The 11,387-nt window shown below is 38.6% G+C and overlaps 1 non-coding gene across 1 annotated transcript; it reads right to left on the reverse strand.

Annotated features, from left to right (window-relative positions):
- Positions 1–386: 386 nt before the first annotated feature.
- On the reverse strand, positions 387–493 carry LOC126662430 (small nucleolar RNA R71). Its single transcript, XR_007635803.1, has one exon. It is a non-coding gene; the product is annotated as a small nucleolar RNA R71 (small nucleolar RNA).
- Positions 494–11,387: the final 10,894 nt, after the last annotated feature.

An 11,387-nucleotide genomic window follows, 5' to 3' on the forward strand; every position in this document is an offset into this window, starting at 1 on the left:
AAGGCCATCAAGCACAAAGACAAACTTTGGGGGATTTCTTCCTCCCGGATGTGGATAATGCTACCTATGGGTGCTTTGCAAGACCGGTCACCGCGGCTACTTTTGAGATCAAGCCTAGCACGATTCAACTCCTAGAGAATCGGTGCCAATTCTTTGGGTTACCAAGTGAGGATCCGAATGAACACATAGCCAAGTTCTTGGGAGTGTTGGACACATTCAAGCTCCATAATGTCACCTCCGATCAAATCAAGCTTCGGATGTTTCCGTTCTCACTAAGAGACAAGGCTAGCTTGTGGCTTCGATCACTACCTAATGCATCAATCCACAATTGGCGGGATCTTGCTCAAGCTTTCCTTCACAAGTACTTTCCGATGGGGAGAACCGCGAAGTTGACAAAGGACATCATTGATTATTACCAATATGAGGGGGAATCTCTCTATGAAACTTGGGAGAGGTTCAAGGATCTCCAAAGGCACGTACCTCATCATCGGCTTGTAAGGGAACATGTGCTTCAAATATTCTATAATGGTTTGGGTGAGATCACAAGATCTACCATTGATTCGGCCGCGGGAGGTTCTTTGATGCAAAAGACGCTTGATGAGGCTAATGAGTTGATTGAAAAATTGGCTATGGTGAGTAGCACTTGGTCCTCGGAAAGGAGAAGACCACCGGCTCAAAAGGCATTAATGACACTTGACCAATCCAAGGAGTTTGAAGCGATGAAAGCCATGAATGCCTCTTTACAAAGTCAAGTTGATGCCTTGAAGAAGCAAGTGGGTCCACGGAATGCTCCGGTTGCATATGTCCAAGTAGGTTGTGAGCATTGCGGAGATTTCAATCATGGAAGTAATGAGTGCTATGCCACGGGTCAAACTTGGAGCGAACAAGTGAATTATGTGGGAGGTCAACGCCAAGGGAATGATCCTTACTCGAATACCTATAATCCGGGGTGGAGAAACCATCCTAACTTCGGATGGAGGAATCAAGAGGGCCAAGGCAATGTGCAAGCAAATCAACAAGCGGGTCCTAGTTTTCAAGGAGGAAATAGACCTCAATATCAACAACAACCACAAGGTCAATACCACAACAACCAACACCAAGGGAACAATTATGGTGGTAGACCACAACACCCTCCCGGTTTCCAACAACCAAGGAACACGGATGAGGGAAACATGCTTGCCAAATTGATGGAGAAATTTGAAAAGATGGAGGTTGAAAATAGGCAACTTCACAATGAAAATAGGCAAAGGGAGAAGAACCAAGCTTCCACCATCCATCACTTAGAGACCCAAATCTCGCAAATGGCACTTTCGCTTCAAGGTAGACCTCAAGGGGGATTGCCCTCTACTACGGAAAACAATCCTAGAGAGCATGTGAAAGCCATCAAAGTTGTGGAACTTCGAAGCGGTAGAGTCCTTGATGTTGATCATGATAAGGATCTTGAAAAAGCTAATGGCAAGAGGCCAATGATTGTGGAGGTTGAGCCTCAAGTGGTAATAGATGTTGCAAGCTCTAGTCAAGAGCTACCAAAGTCGTGTGAGGAGGTGGCTATTGATATTGATGTTGAAGAACCATATGTGAGGCCACCACCACCACCACCTTTTGTGCCTAAAGTACCATTCCCAAGCCGGTTGAGAAAGGCTTCGGATAATGAAAAGTTTCATAAGTTTCTTGAAATATTCAAGAAACTTCAAATAAGCATGAGCCTAGGGGATGCCTTGCGAGAGATGCCCCAATACGCTAAGTTCTTGAAAGACATAATTATGAACAAGCGAAGTTGGGAACGAGGCGGAACAATTCCTCTAACGGAAAGTTGTAGTTCTATTATCCAAAGCAATCTACCGACCAAGCTACAAGATACAGGGAGTTTCACGATTCCTTGCTTAATTGGCACTTCTACTTCTCTTAATTGTCTTTGCGATTTAGGTGCAAGTATAAATCTAATGCCGTTGTGTCTTTTCAGGAAAATATGTGGAAACCAACCGATAAAACAAACTTCCATGATGCTCCAATTGGCCGACCATTCGCTCAAGAGACCGCACGGGGTTGCGGAAGACGTGCTAGTAAAAGTGGGCAAGTTCATCTTTCCGGTGGACTTTGTTGTGCTTGATTATGCGGTCGACAAAGATTGCCCCATGATTCTCGGGCGTCCTTTTTTGAATACGGGGAGAGCATTGGTTGATGTTAATGGGGGGAAGATAACATTAAGAATGAATGATGAGAGCATGGTGTTTGACATCAAGCATGGAAAAGGCAAGTGTGAGGAGGAGAAATGCATGAAGATTGATACTATTGAGCCCACATTGCATGTGCCTATGAAGGAGGTTCCTATGAAAGAACTCGAGGTTGTGTGTGCAAAAATCAAGACAACACCTCATGTCAAGCCACGCAAGGGAAAACCAAGACGTTGGGCATCATGGAAGTTGAAGCTCAACGGGATAGCAACCGCAAGCAAGAGACAAATATGCACGGAAGTTGCTACTCTTGGTGAGTACGTCCAAGTTCGAACCTCTCAAGCACATTCACAAGCGGGGAAGTTGATTTCTAAGTGGAGCGGGCCGTTTAAAACACGGCGCAAATTGGATAATGATTTGATTGAGTTGGAGGGGGCCAATGGAGATGTTTTTAAGGAGCTTGGAGAATGGTGCAAACCATATCCTAGAGTGTTGATCGATGAAAGTCGCGAGCAAGTCGCTCTTTTTGATCCTCCATGATTTTGAGGATCGATAGTCGAGCTTTCGACTTAAAACAAGCGCACTTGGGAGGCATTCCCAAGAGGTTCGATTTAATGTTTTTGTTGTTGTTTTACCTTCTTTAGATTGTTTAGATATTGTTTTTTGTTAGTTTTATGTCTTTTTGTTCAAGATAACGTCCGGTGTGTTTGTTTTTGAATGTGTAGGTGAAGAAGAAAACAAGAAAAAGAGAAAAAAAAAAAAAAAAAAAAAAATTCCCCCCCCCCCCCTTTCTACAAGGTAGCTCGATTCGAGCTACCATCACAATTGATGAGCTCGAATCGAGCTACCATTGTGAAATGGTGAGCTCGAATCGAGCTCAACAAATCTGGGAACAGATTTGTTGAGCTCGAATCGAGCTACCCATTTCACAAGGGTAGCTCGATTCGAGCTCCCCTTTTTAAAAAGGGGGGGTTTGAATTTTTTTTTTTTTTTAAAGGCTCCTATTGGTTGATTTTTTTGGAATGTTCCTATTGGTTGGTGTTGGGGGTGTTGGATTGATGAGGTGTTTTAATCTTGGTCTTCAAATTAGAAAAGCACTTCACAAAGACTCATGACATGGCAAGATCTCCACCCCTCTTCTCCTATTTTTCAAATCTTACCCCAAAAAAAAGAACTCCAACACTTCATCTTCTCCAAATTCTTTTCCCCATTTATCAAAAATTCCATAGCCAAGACCTCCATTCTCTTTCTTCTAGCAAAAATTCTCCAAGCACTATCTCCACCATTTTTAAGCCAAACTCAAAACTAAATACACTTTCAAACACCCTTTTCCTTCCTCTACAATGTCTCGGAATACAAGAGCAAGCCGAGCCTCCAAGAAAAAATCCATACCTCCTAGTGAGCAAGAATTTCAAGAGGAACTACCACCACAACCTATCCGTTCTTCAAGAAAGACAACCAATTTCGGGCCTCTTTCACGGAAATACAAGGCACCCTTCGAAATCCGCTCGGTTAGTGAGGGTGAACGCTACGAGAAGCTTAAGAAATGGGGTATCACCGATGCTTATGGGGTATCGTTTGATGGCATTGCTCCGAGAGATTCCAAGAGTTCTAAAGAAGCAAGGATTCGGATGGTTAGTGTTGTTCTTGGCAAGACAAGACCCGGATTTTGATGAAAGCAAATATCGGATTCAATCACCACGAATGATTGATATGGATCATTTGGGTATAGGTGGATATGTGAGGAAAGAGAGAATAGTGGGGAAATACTTACACGATAATTGGGTGGAAGGACATCCCGGCATGCCAATTCCGCTTAGTTTGCGCGCATCACCAAGACAAGAAGTAGAGCCAAGGCGACCTAAAGAGCCGGTGCGACGGAAAGACAAAAATGCGGCCGGAACAAGCGCCGAAGGAGCCTCCCGCTCCTAATGTGGATACAAGGAATGACTTTGAAGCCGCCCAACTCCGATTCATGGAGGATCAACGCAAGATGTGGGCACGTATGGAATATCGCCAAAAGAGGCTTCATGATCGACAAAGGCGTCACGAAGAGAAATTGCGTGACTATTTCAATGACCAAGGAGGGCCGGCCTACCCATCTCCAACTCCATAGCCCGAACCACCGGAATTCGACTAAAACAAGATTTGCATTTCTCTAACTCAACTCATACAATTTTGTTTTATATTTCTTACTTAGGGACTAAGTTCGAAATAGTGTGAGGAGGGTTAGTCAATTGTATGTCGTTAGTTGAAATTTATCTTGTTTTATGCTTTAGTGTGTTTTATTTTACTTTGTTGTTTTAGTTTGTGTTAGTAGTCTAGTTATTGAGTCACCTCCACTAAATCTTTGTTCTAAGCATGATATTGAATGTTTTGTATGTTTGTGATTGTGGCGGAATTTGGAAATTTATCAACTTATGACATCTCCCGATCTTTAATGGCATGAATGTGTTTTTGTCTAATTTGAGCAACTTCCAAGGATGATTGATTGATGAAAATGCTTTTATGTGACAAAATTTTGATGGAAATTGGGTGAAAATGTTCTTTGGTGAAAACAATTGTGAGCATGATAGTTGTTTTGGGATATGGATGCATGATGTGCAAATTTTTGAAAATTTTGGGTCATTTGTGAATAAAATTGGGCATGATTGGCATGAGAACATAGGAATTAAATTAGTGCATAACACCACATTCTTTTCTAAAATGTTGAGCCTTGATTATAATTCTTGTGTGTTGTGTAGCTATATTCCTAGAACTTGCTTAGTGTCCATTTAAGACTATATAGTTGAGTGTCAATTGCTAAATGATTATGGCATTAGGATCACCATTTTGTTTAAAACCACTTAAAAAGCCTACCCTTACCACTAGGTCACCCCTTTGAGCCTTAAGCCATTTCTTTCAAATTGCAACACATGTTAACATACCATCCCTTCAACAAATTACCCTTTGAAAATACCCCAAAAATTGACTTGAATGACTTTTAACTATTAAGAAGTTTGTCTAACTTGAAGAATAGGAAAGGCATGAGCAAAGAAGTAATTATGTGCCTAAAGAAAAGAAAGAAAAGCAAAAGAAAGAAAGAATAAAGAAAGATCAAGAAAAATAAAAAAAATAATAAAAATAGAGTAAAAAGAAAAGTTGAATAAAAGGCATGAAAATCAAATTGAAGTTCAAATGTGCAAGAAAATCCCAAGTTAGACAAATAAAGGTGAATAAATATCTAGTTATCAAGTCAAATTTTTGTAACCAAATTATCCTTCTCTACCTACCCCCTAACCCCTAGCCAAGTTACAACCCATTCAAAAGACCATATGATAGCAATTGATTACCGAACTAAGTAGGGGAGAATCGGACTAAAAGCAAGCCTATGGTGAATTAGCAATTTTTCTTGAGCTTAATTGTGTGCACCCCAAACACTTGTGTGTTAGAGTGAATCTTGTGAGAATTAATATGCTTTTAAATTGATGCCTATGTTTGCTATGCCTTGATTGCCCTCTTATCACTTGACCAAGTAATGCATGTCCCTTAGATGACCCTAATGACTTGATTTGTTCAACAAAAACCTTAAGCCAATGCAAGTGTAGCCTAATTGTCATCTCATTTTGTCATTAAAAGTGCATTCATCTCTTGTGTGCATCATTAGCGGTTGTTGACTTTAGGCGAGATCATTTGAGCCATTGTTGAATAGGAGTTCATTTGTTGATGCTTGTTCAAGATCGCCATGGTTAGTTTCCGTTTGATTTGCCTAAGTTCATTTCTTGCTTGGGGACAAGCAAAGCTTTAGTGTGAGGAGGTTTGATAGGAGTATTTTTACTCCTATCTTTAGCGTCGTTTCCGCATGCTTTATTAACGTTTTATCACGGTTTTATGGTATTTCGTATGCCTTATTACGTGTTTTAGTATTTCAGGTACTTAGGAGTATTGCGGAAGCATTTTGGTGCAAAAGTTGGAAAAGACGACAAAAGCGATGCGGAAGCTCATTTGCAAATCTGAAAAGCTGACCCCTGGGCATTAATTGACCAGTTTGGACTAGCTAGAAGCCTCAAATGAACTCGTGATCTTCATGAAAGTTAAAGTAGACGTCCTGAGCTTTCCAACGGTTCAAGAATCGACTTAATCGAATATTTCTACACCGAGTTACGAAGGTTTGAAGATCGAGATTTGGAGCAGAAAAGGGCAGCTCGAATCGGGCTTCTCATTTAGCCCAAGGAGCTCTATTCGAGCTTGGGCTTGCTGGAATGGGGAAATCTTAGTTCAAGATGCAACAAGGCTTTATTTATTTGCTATTTTGGGCCCAACACATGTGTAAATGAATGTTTGTCTTTTTCCTTCTTTTGTTAGTACTATATAAGGGGTCTTATCTCTATTTTAGGTATAGAAGATTTTCCTAGACTTTATTCTATTATTGTACTTTTGAATCTTCTCCTAATTTTAGTCTTCTTCTTCAATAGAATTTCCAGATTTTTATATTTCCTCCATTGTTGAGATCTTTGAAGCTTCATTGAATGAACAAGTTTTATTTTCTATTACAATTATTATTTGTGGGTTTTTCATCTTATTGTAAGTACTCTTTATCCATGTCTTCCATTTATCATTTTGTTGATTTAGCTCTTGAAATGTGTAACTAATCCCCCATGTTTGGGGGTTGAGATGATTTCCTTCTTGTTATGTTAAATGGTATGGTGATTGGTTAAATGCTTGTTCTAATTCTAGTTCCTAATGCTTGTGTTAGCCTAGCTATCTAATGCATGATTTAGTGTTTGCTTGACTCATTGAGAAATGGTTAGGTGAATAGACTTTGGAATTAGAAGCCTAGATTGTAATACCACGACAGTGGATTAGGATTTAGGTGACCTTGAGTTTGTTGATTAATTGATGTTGGGTAATTGGTTTTGTTTAGTATCACGAGAGTGAGTTAGGCATTAATTGATTACTTGATGATTGATTTTGTCGTTCTTAGAGGCTCGAGAGAGCGGGAACGGTGCGCTAGGCACAACTCGGCCCTTGCTATATACCAATTTATCCATTACCATGTATGCATGACCTAGGAATGATTTCAACCCCTAGACATCTTTTACTTATTGATTAAACTCGTTCTTATTTTAGTTGCTTGAATTGTTAGTTTAATTGTTTAGTTGTTTAGTGCCTATTTAGTGTTAACAAAATACTTGAACTTCAACCATTCGAGATTCGCTAAACGAATTGAACCGCAACTAAAATTCATTCTCATCAATCGCTCTAGATTCACTCCTCGTGGGATCGATTCCGACTTCCGGATTATTACAAGTTGTGCTTTTTGCTCAACAGTGGCCCAGCCACTGGTGGGCCCAGCCCACTAGATACGGGGACTTCCAGACTACACCGTAGCCGAGTTCACTCTCGTATCAAATTCATAATATATTATGCATAGACATATATTAATTCTTAATCATAAAGTCAAGTACTCTAGACTGACTCACCAATGATCATGTAGCCTATTGACACCCAATAGGTAGTTGGTCTCTTCGGACCGCACATTAGACACTTATCTCCAAAACAACGAATACAACAACATTCATATAATCAAATCTATCAAACAAAACAGCTTATACGAGCAAATCATATAGATACGAGATATTTAATATCAATACTCATAATATAAGAAAATAACTTTTATAATAATACGCAAAAGTAAATTGCCACTCACAGTGACCGCTTTCCGGATAATAATAATATAAAGATCCCATGAACTTCATGCGTCGTTTGATCACACAGCTATTCCAGCTCATCGGCCTGGTAGCTCGTTGATACTTCAGTTACTTAGTCAAGTTACCTGTACGTTTAATCCATAAACGTAGGCTTAGTATCAAAACCCTAAGTTATAATCTTAGGTTAATATAATCGTATTTCAAATACAATTCTTAACTTTGATAGTATTCTAATACTTACTCGAGACATTCGTCATATCTCTTATTCCTTAATTCTTAAACTTAGGTTCCTTATATCTCGGAACCTTAATCGAACTCATTATGTTCGATATCCAAATTTCTTGTTTTCGGGGTCCGTGATACATTTTTAATGTCCGACTTACTTAAAGTCGGAAAACGGAGTCATAGCGGGGCGAAAATATCGTATAGGTGCTTCACGTAAACTATGCGCCCGAATAGTCTACTTGCGCGCCCGCGCAAAGTACTTGCGCGCCCGCGCAAGTTTGTTACGCGCCCGCGTAACATTGTTACGCGCCCGCGTAACATTGTTACGCGCCCGCGTAACATTGTTACGCGCCCGCGTAACACTCGCCTCGGCCATTCCGACGTGCTTCCGGCGTGAAAACGTTCCAAACACATCCGAAACGCTTAATCTAAGCTCAAAACACTATAATCCAATTCTAATATCGATTAAAACGATATAATCGTTTCGTGGCCTAAAACTTTGAATCGATATAACTTAAAATATATCCGTTTAAACGGTAAAACGACAAGCTTACCGCGATTCGCCTCTGGAATACGATCAATTCGAGCTATTAAACGTCGGAAACGGACGAGAAACGGAGATCGAGCGACGGAACGTAACGATCGTCATTTTTCTTTTCTTTTCTCCTTCTGGAGACTTCATGCGCCTCTGCTCCTTTTTTCCTTATTCATAAGGAAATGTGTATATATGCTTTGCTCTTTAACCCTTCATTTCTTTAACTTAAACCATTTCTCTTTTAAACTTTCTAATTTAACCAAATGGTTGAATTATTCTTTTAACTCGATTACTTACGTATTATTTATATTCATATAAATAATACTAACTCAATATTATTATTTTCCGTCAAAATCTTTTAATTACTATTCTCGAGACTTAATTGGCTAATTTACACTTTAGCCCTTAAACTTCTTAAAAGTTACAATTTAGCCCAAAACGTATCCGCGTCCAAATTTTAAAAGGTCTCCGATTGACCCGAAACTTTTAGCACATATACTATAAAACATTTCACGGACCTTGGCGAAATAATTTCCATTTTAAGTCGTAGTGGCTAAATTACCACTTTAGTCCCTGTACCTTATTTCGAGCTTTTCTTGACATTTCTCCTTCTAATTCCAATTCTAACCTTAGAATTGAAATATAATATTAAGCTTCTCGAAATAATCTTTTTCAAAACCGTCCTGCTAATATTTTATACTTATCTTAATTTCTCGGAAATCCTTCCGATATCGCTACTCCGGCGATGCAACACTGGACACGTGGTCCAATTAAATACTTAAATATTTTGGGGTATTACAGTATGACATAGCATACTGATAAACCCAGAGTGGACGGGAACAAATCCTCGTCATATAAATATACCAGCGTAAGCAAGACTTTAGTCTGCCGTTTCCCAGAGTACTTACCGGTGCACACAGTCTCGATACAAGCCTATCGAGTAGCTCGTTTCAATCCAGATCCATAATCCGTAAAAACAGTTCACAAACATTTATAATATTAAAATACGATGCGGTACTTAATAAAGCGGTAAATAGCACTACAAACTCACTGCTTGCTTATCCACGTAAGTCTTGGCAACAGCTAACCCTGCGTAGACTCCGTAGCACGAGCAGTCGACGGGTCTAAAACATAATATAAGTTAAATTCCGAACAACCCCTATCTCTAAGAATACTAGACTCCACATAGGACTAGCATTGCAACCAACAATCAAACAAGGTAATCAAAGTACAACTAAACATCCATACAACTAATTATCCAAATAAGGCAAGTTCAGTTTAGGTGAGTTCATATCTTTAAAAAAACAAAACCAAAGTCTTACATACTTAAATAATCTTCAAAACAATAACAGTTCCCAAAATAGTGTGTTGGCCTTACTGCAGTATAGCCTAACACAACATGTCGGAAGACCACGTCTAACCCGACCCAACCATAAACCAAATTTAAAGCCAAAGTCTTTAATCAAACCTTAAATGAAACCAAATTCAGTTTTTAAATAAGAACTCACACCCAAACTTAATAATGCCATAAACAATTAAGCTTGCTAACACTTAGGAAGTAGCACCCCAAGTACATTGAAATATAACACCTTAAATAGAATCAATAAGATTCAACATCTTTTAAGTATCAACTTGAAAATAGAATAAATCAATCAAAACCTTACATGACAAATAACACTCTTATATGCCTTATATAGTTTAATCAAAATCAAACCACAACCTAAGATAGAACTAACATCCTGAAATAAGTTAAAACCAATTAGTAAATAATTTCCATCCCTTAGTAACTTGATTAAAATCACCCTAAGTATGTCTCAAAACTAGGGCAAAACCACAACACTTAGCAAATTAAGCCAACAACCAAAAGAGACCCAAAGTATTCGATTTTACTTTATAAAATAAATTCTTAAACTTACAAATTTCCAGCCACATATATATGTTCTTAAAACAGCGATTTAAACCATCAAAACCATATTTAACATATGTTTTAGCCATTAGACAATTACCTCAAATCACTCAGTGAAACAATTGTTAACAAACACCCTTTTAACCTTTTTAAAAGAAATTTCCAGATTTAGTTTTTAAATCAAAACAGAGTTTAGCCCAAAAGCTTTAATCAAATGCAACACTAATCTACTTAAACGATTTCTCCAAGCCACCCAAAGTATTGTTAAGTATCTAACACCCTATGATTCATTCGCTTGAAATTTCCAGGTTTGAATCGAGTTTCAAAACAGAATTTACAACACAAAAATGTTAGCAATTTGATAAACCTTTCAATTGTAACATCTAAACCAAACCACCCAAGTTACAAGTAATATGAACAAGCCAATAACACCTTAAATCAACCATTTACAGATTTAAAATCAATACAAACAGAAAATATACTCAAACCACCCAATGTATCGAATCCAATCGAAAAGCTAACAATCTTAACAACACAAAATAAGGGATTAGATCTACTAACCTTTTGAGATAACACACAACAAGAAAACCCAGCAATAAGAACAATCCAAATCAGCCTAAGAACGAACAACAACCCAAAGCTAATGAGCACACAACCCAAGGATAGATAAAACATGAATTAAACCTTAAAGAAATGATGAAAATACTTACTAATGATCACCAAAGGCTTAAGAATAGGTGGAATATGAAAATCAGAGAGTATGTGCCGTTTTAGGGTTTTTAGAAAAGTGTAAAATCAGTTTAGGTCGAATTAGGTGAGTTTAAATAGAAATCAGCGAACTGCACAGTGCACGCATC

This window comes from Mercurialis annua, linkage group LG8, assembly GCF_937616625.2.
Source record: "Mercurialis annua linkage group LG8, ddMerAnnu1.2, whole genome shotgun sequence".
NCBI lineage: Eukaryota > Viridiplantae > Streptophyta > Magnoliopsida > Malpighiales > Euphorbiaceae > Mercurialis > Mercurialis annua.